This window comes from Leptonychotes weddellii, chromosome 7 (assembly GCF_054177405.1).
Source record: "Leptonychotes weddellii isolate Sample4059 chromosome 7, ASM5417740v2, whole genome shotgun sequence".
Lineage (NCBI taxonomy): Eukaryota > Metazoa > Chordata > Mammalia > Carnivora > Phocidae > Leptonychotes > Leptonychotes weddellii.
The window spans coordinates 38073666-38079187 of NC_138375.1; the positions used below are offsets into that span (position 1 = coordinate 38073666).

General features: G+C 49.5%; 1 protein-coding gene across 6 annotated transcripts in view; it reads left to right on the top strand.

The window, feature by feature from the left end:
- Positions 1 to 596: 596 nt before the first annotated feature.
- ARHGEF37 (Rho guanine nucleotide exchange factor 37) overlaps positions 597 to 5522 on the top strand; it is a 47100-nt gene continuing 42174 nt past the window's right edge. For 4 of the 6 annotated variants that reach the window (XM_081826160.1, XM_081826163.1, XM_081826161.1 and 1 more), the window contains exon 1: positions 993 to 1234. The gene's annotated coding sequence lies outside the window, so the exon portion shown is untranslated. Of the gene's footprint in view, positions 951 to 990; positions 1235 to 5522 lie in introns of those variants that run through there. The other 2 variants (XM_081826165.1, XM_081826167.1) reach the window with 2 other exon arrangements.

A 5522-nucleotide genomic window follows, 5' to 3' on the forward strand; every position in this document is an offset into this window, starting at 1 on the left:
TAAAATGAGGATAATAGTAATGCTAAGAAGCATGCCTATTTTATAGAGAAGTTGGGAATGAGATAAATGAGAAAACACAAGTAAAATGTTTAGTATAGCGCCTGGCACTTAGGAAGCAGTATTACTATTGCTATCACTAATAATAATAAATATTAAGCCCTAATAACAAGAATAAGAATTAGAACCAAGAAGATTTGGGAAAGTTAATCTAGTCGATTCCTCACCCCACAAACAAGGTTTGCCTTCCCTGATACGAAACTTTTTCATAGCAATTTTCACTTTTCAATGTCAATGTTCAATGTCTGACCACCCTCACCCTCCCCCCAAGAGGGCGGGGACCTTGTCTGCCGTGGTACTTAGGGCCTAGAACATTGTCCCATTTCACAGCAGGGAGAGAGTGGACGAATATTTTATATCACAGGAAAGGAGACTGGGGTGCAGGGAGACTGGCAGATTTGTCTAAGACTGCGTTCATGGGAGAGCTGGGTAAGAACCCAGAAGTCCTAGGCAGCAGACCCTGGGAATGAAATCGAGGTCCCGCCCTAAAATCTGGTGCTTCGAGCAGGGTCACGGATATACAGATTTTCAGGGACCCAGAGGTCAACATTCCCACCGGGTGGCCTAAGCGCTGGCCGGTGTTTTGGGGGTGCCGAGTCCGGGCGAGAAGGCGGCTGAACGAGAAGGCACGGGTGGGTGCCCCCCGCCCTCCCCGGCGGCGCGGCGCTCAGAGCCGCCGCCGCTCTCGGCGCTGGCGGCGGGCCAGGGCCACCGCGGGCCGGGCCGGGCCGGGTCCCGGGAGCAGCGAGCGGAAAACAACCTGGCCGCAGACAATTGACAAAGGCGCGCGAGCGGGCCGCCCCTTCGCGGCACACGCACGCACGCAAGCACGCAGCGTGGGCAGAGTCGCGCCCGCCCGCGCCTTCGGTGGGACCCGCAGCGCGGAGGCCCAGGTGCGGCGCGTGTCGGGGAGCGGGGCGCCCTTCCCGCCCCGGCGGCGGGTCCCCGGCGCCCGAGCTCCGCGCGGCGATAGGGGCGGGGTCGACGGGCAGGGCGCCGAGGGGCGCGGGTAAGCCGCCGCCGCTCCCGGGCCGAGCGGGGAGGTGGAGGGGGGCGCGGGGGCCGCGACGCCCCGGTCCCAGGTGGCGCGGTCGAGCTTTGTGTCCTGGGCCTGACGGAAATGCGAGCAACCTGATCCACGTGACCTTTTACAGGTGGGGAGCTAAGGCCCAGAGAGGTAAGGTGGTCTAGAAAAAACTTATTTCTTGCGTCGGTTTATCCCTGCCCGCTTCGGTGTAGGATTTGGGGTGACTTTTAATAAGAACCCATAGGTTAAAACAATGGGAAAATAAATACAAACAATATTAAAGAATCCTTGCCAAGGAACATATAATTATGACTACAGGCCAGGGGAAAAGAGAAAGGAAATTTGCAGTCCCTGTGTTGAGCCGCCTTGGCCAAGGACCCCGGGCAAAGTAGTGTCAAAGCTGGGGACCAGAAGCCTGACTGTCGGGCTCCCCCGGGGCTACAGTGCTCCTTGCACAGTGAGCGCCCAGAACTTGGAGGGGAATAGAGAAACAGCATCCTGCCCAAGGGCTTCACCTTCTTGGGATCCTGGACCCCTTAGAAATTTGGGACCCTCCCCACAGAGGGGTTCACACATAGCCTTGCACAGTTTCAGATTTGACATGAAGCATTCTGCTGTAAGAAATGACGGAAGGCTGGCCCTCGGGCTCTTTTAAAGGCAGGCAGGCGGGAAGTACCGGCTGTCAGTCCAGACAGTGTCCTGACCCCTCTAGCTGTGTGATCTTGGACACATTGTTTAACCTCTCCAAGGCCCAGTTTTTTGGGGTTTTTTTTTTCTTTCAAGATTTTATTTAAATTCAAGTTAGTTCATTTATATAGTGTAGTATTCATTTCAGTCCAAGGCCCGGTTTTAGCTGTAAAATAGAAATAAGATTATCTGCTTCATCCTTCAGGTTATTTTATTTTTTTTTTTTAAGATTTTATTTATTTATTTGACAGAGAGAGACACAGCGAGAGAGGGAACACAAGCAGGAGGAGTGGAAGCGGGAGAAGCAGGCTTCCCGCCGAGCAGGGAGCCCGATGCGGGGCTCGATCCCAGGACCCTGGGATCATGACCTGAGCCGAAGGCAGACGCTTAACGACTGAGCCACCCAGGCGCCCCAGTTATTTTTTTTTTTTTAAAGATCTTATTTATTTGACAGAGAGAGGCACAGTAAGAGAGGGAACATAAGCAGGGGGAGCGGGAGAGGGAGAAGCAGGCTTCCCGCGGAGCAGAGAGCCGGATCCCAGGACCCCGGGATCATGACCTGAGCCGAAGGCATACACTTAACGACTGAGCCACCCAGGCGCTCCCATCCTTCAGGTTATTGTCAGACTTGGGAATGAATGCCGAGCCCAGTGTCTGGCACGTAGGGAGTGCTCAGTGAACGTGCTGGCGCTCAGAACCCAGTGGCTCATAGCTGTGCCAGTTAGGAAAGATGATGACCCGGAAAAAATTGGTCTGTCTCTGAAATAAAACACAAAATTTTAAAAATTACCAACATGAAACTATAAAGTGAGCCCTATAATGACTTACAAACGACAGCACAGATGTTGGTGATGATCATCTAAATACAAGTGCAACAGCGCACCACATCAGTATTTGGCCGAAGGTGAAATGCTGACAGCAGAAGCGACCAAACATTCTAACAAGGACTGTTTATTGGGCCTTGCTTGCCTCTTTTGAACAGAACCAGCACCTGTATAGCTTGTTTTTAAATGAGGGGAAAGAGGAGGGCGTATGTGGGGACCTGGGCAACACCCAGTCTTGCCAGATGCTGGGGGCTCAGCTGACTTTCTGCCAGGGTACAGGAGTTGCTAGCAGTTGGCTCTCATCCCTCTTGGATCAGCAGCTTGTCGTGGTAAACAGAGCCTTGGTTGATTGTGTTCTAGGTCAAATAAATGGCTTTTTATTTAACCAATGGGTGTGTGTGTGTGTGAGTGCTATAACTGAAGCAAATGGCATTTGTTGAGCTTGATTGTCCAAAGCCTATTGCTTGTTTATTGACAAGCTTAGGAGGTTGTTTTTTTTTTTAAGATTTTATTTATTTATTTGATTTATGTATAGAGAGAGAGAGAGCGCACGAGCGAGCGCACAAGGCGGGGAGGGGCAGAGGGAGAGGGAGAAGCAGACTTCCCACTGAGCGTGGAGCCCTCACTGGATCCCAGGACCCGGTACCACAACCTGAGCCCAAGGCAGACGCTTAACTGACTGAGCCACCCAGGCGCCCCAGGCTTAAGAGTTTTAAAATCTGCTGATCCAAAATTGTGAGGAGAGGGCCTGGGCAGGTCTACTTGCCTATAAAAAGAACTGCTCTTACAAAATACTGTGTTGTCAGGGCGCCTGCGTGGCTCAGTCGGTTAAGCGGTTGCCTTCGGCTCAGGTCATGATCCTGGGGTCTTGGGATCGAGCCCCACGTCCGGCTCCCTGCTCAGCGGAGAGCCTGCTTCTCCCTCTCCCTCTGTCTGCCACTCTGCCTACTTGTGTTCTCTCTCTCTCTGTCAAATAAATAAATAAAATCTTTTAAAAAAACCAAAAAACAAAATACTGTGTTGTCTCCTTTCTCTGCCATTTTAGGCCTTGCAAATGGAGTCAGGGAAATATGGCTTAGGGCAAATAGCTGCTATTTAATTTGGGTTAAGACACACATTACCTGTCTGGTGGGTTACATTCCTCTCCAGGTGTTTATAAAGGAGTTTTTCCTCAGAAACAGAGAATGTGTATGTGTGTGATGTCTCTTGCCCCCTCTTTGCCTCCCCTTGACCCAGTCATTTCTCAACCCAGAGAAGTCCTCTTTCTGCAAGCTCAGTGACTTTGGCAAGTTCCTTCCCTTTCCTGGCTCTGTGGCCTGATTTTGTTTCACATTAACTCTGTTAGAAAGTTGTGGTTTTTTTGTTGGTTTTTTTGTTTGTTTGTTTTTTTAAGTAGGCCCCATGCCCAATGGGGAGCCCAACATGGGCTTGAACTCACGATCCTGAGATCAGACCTGAGCTAAGATCAAGAGTCAGTCACTTAACTGAGCCACCCAGGCATCCCTGTTTTGTTTATTTATTTATTTTTAGATTTTTTTAAAGATTTTATTTATTTGAGAAAGACAGAGCACAGAGGGAGAGTGTGAGGGAGAAGCAGATTCCGCTGAGCAGAGCACCCAATATGGGGCTTGATCCCAGGACCCTGAGATCATGACCTGAGCCGAAGGCAGACGCCCAACCAACTGAGCCACACAGGTGCCCCTGTTTTGTTTTTTTAAAGTAAGCTCTATACCCATCATTGGGGCTTGAACTCAGGACCCCAAGATTAAGTGTCGCATGCTCTACCAACTGAGCCAGCCAGGTACTCCTAAAAAGTTTTCTCTAATTTGACCTTTAGATTCTAAACATTTGTTGCTCCATAGGATGACATAGAGCAAACATACTCTCTTAGGCCAAGGCTCTTCCTTATTTGAATGCAGCCCATAGACCCCTTTCATGTTTCTCCCTCCAGACTCGCTGCCTTCATTCCTTCAACATTTCTTAGTAGGATGAGATTAAAAGCAGAATTTCCCAAGAAATTATCTGCAGACTACTTGCATCAGAATCACCTAGTAACAGGGGTGCCTGGGTGGCTTGGTCGGGTAAGCGTCTGCCTTCGGCTCAGGTCCTGATCCCAGCATCCTGGGATCGAGTCCCATATGGGGCTCCCTGCTCAGTGGGGAGTCTGCTTCTCCCTTCCCTCTGCTGCTCCCCCCTGCTTATGCTTGCTTTCTTTCTCTCTCTCTGTCAAATAAATAAATAAATAAATAAATAAAATCTTAAAAAAAGAATCACCTTGGGGCTTGTGGAAATATGCTCCATCCCTGACCACCTGAATCAGAATCTTCAAGTGTGGAGGCAAGAATTTGCATGCCTGAAAAGTGCTCCCAGTGATTCTTATGCACCTTTGGTTACCTGTGTGGGTGTTGGGGGTGGGGATTGGTAGTGGGGGACTATATACTCCTTATAAATTCCTTATTGTTTGTCTAAATTATGTAATGAGTAAGAGCCTCTTTTGTAATTTGAACAAACCATGATGTCCAGGGAAAACATATGGGTGCAAGTAAGCACTTGAAAAGATGCTCAAGATAATTGGGAAATGCACATCAAAACCACATTGAGATGTCACTTCCTACCTATGAGGACGGCTAAAATTAAAAAGACTGACTATAGCAAGCGTTGATAAGGATGTGGAAGAACTAGAACTTGTATGCACTGTTGGTGGAAATGTAAAATGGTACAACCACTCTTTTTTTTTTTTAAAGATTTTATTTATTTATTTGAGAGAGAGAATGAGAGAGAGAGAGAGAGCATGAGAGGGGGGAGGGTCAGAGGGAGAAGCAGACTCCCTGCCGAGCAGGGAGCCCGATGCGGGACTCGATCCTGTGACTCCAGGATCATGACCTGAGCCGAAGGCAGTCGGTTAACCAACTGAGCCACCCAGGCGC